Genomic DNA, 1,847 nt, shown 5'->3' with positions numbered 1-1,847 from the left:
GGGTTACATTGTCCCGGTCCTCACTTCATTTGCAGCTCTACTCTACTACTCAGGCTTAGAGGTATGGTTTGAATTATGTTTTAGTTCAGGTTAGGGTTAGCAGTAGATTAGTAATTGGTTAGTTTTATGGGAAATGTCTGGGTTAGGCATACATGCATTATATTAAAATGAATGGAAGTCAATACAATGTGCTCAGTGTGATGCAAGCTCAAGGATGTGTGTGTGTGTGTGCGTAGGTGAGGTGCGCAGATGCATTGTATTTTGTGATTTTGACTGGTAAAAAATACCCAGCTTTTTAAGTTTAAATTTTGAATTCAGGGTGAGTTTTCTAACAGAAATCAGAAATCTTGACTATCAGCAGAACGAACGCAGCATCAGTGAATCTCTGTGGACTTGACAGACTTTGTACAAACCTGCTTTTTGATATAGGTAATGTGTCTTTTTGGCATTTTTTTATGTTGATCATGTGCTGAATAACTCAATTACTGAGATGGAAATGATGAACATCTAAGAAAAGACAAGCTATAATCGGTTCTGTGATGCTACCAGTTTTCTTTGTATTCTGGTGTGTTAATCATAGCGTCACCATCACTTAGTGGAGCGGTGTGAGGGCATTTCAGCATCTTTATTTTGATTTTTGTTTCTTGCTTCTTTTTTTTAAAGAGAGTAAAAAAATCTGTTTTTGTAATCAGGGCCTATGGTACATAGAGCATAACTGATTAAAAAAGTGTTAAGCAACATATAGTCTAGGTTTTTTACAGAAAATGTACAGATAATTGGAACATTTGTGGAGATATTGATTCAGGAAATGAATATCCACCCCACTAATATTTATGCTCAGGTGTCGCTACTGTATAGCACCTTAACTCAGTGGCAAGAAAAAGTATATAAATCCTTTGGAAGTATGCGACATGGGTACAACAACTGGTCCTTTTTGTAGTTATGTTCTAAACAACAGTTCAGAATAATTAGTGTCTTGTTYACCTTACCAATAGCCATAACCTAGCTGAAGATTTTTGCCCTTTTCTCCGTGCTCTGAGTTTATGACTGATAAAGTGTTAACCTCAGTTATTTATTTGACAGAACATTGCTTCACAAATAATCAGACTATCCATTTCAATGCAACCATTAAACTTTATCAGTGACAGAAATTGAATGAGAACCTAGATCTAATATCTTCTTGGACCTCCCTGAACATATTTAGCTTTAAATGTGCATCGCTTGTACAGCCAGAGTTTTAGACGATCCTTTCGAAGTGCCTGGAACATCCAAGGAGATGGACTACTTTCATGTTCCTTATTATCTCTTTTAAACCAAATTACTGAACGTTTAATGCTCAGCGATTAATCCAGAATAACAACGTGCTCTCAAACACCACAAATGCAGATAATTTGAAGGGTTTGCTTACTTTTTTTCTATTTCCACTTCCAGTATTCATAATGATTGTGCTTTCATTGTTGGAAATATTATACATAAAACAATCTAAAATGTGAACTGGAAGCATTTTATGTTTGCTGTTTTTATACAATAAAACTCACTCTTAATTCTAGTAGAAGACAGCTGTTTAAACCCTCACTATTTAAAATGGCACATCTGTATACGTTTTCAGTTTTCATAACTCAGTTCAGGACCAGCACCCAGTTAATTCATTATTGTGTATATTCCTATAAACTAAATTATTTATCAATAAAGTCTGTATAATAAGGTGTATGTTTTTATATTGTACAATGAACATATGGGATTATTGTGTAATAATCATATACAGTGGTTTGCAAAAGTATTCATACCCCTTGAACTTTTCCATATTTTGTCACATTACAACCACAAACATAAATATATTTCACTGG

The sequence above is a fragment of the Austrofundulus limnaeus genome, unplaced genomic scaffold, assembly GCF_001266775.1.
Source record: "Austrofundulus limnaeus strain Quisiro unplaced genomic scaffold, Austrofundulus_limnaeus-1.0 Scaffold597, whole genome shotgun sequence".
Taxonomy (NCBI): Eukaryota; Metazoa; Chordata; class Actinopteri; order Cyprinodontiformes; family Rivulidae; genus Austrofundulus; species Austrofundulus limnaeus.
Note: the sequence above shows the minus strand (reverse complement) of the source record.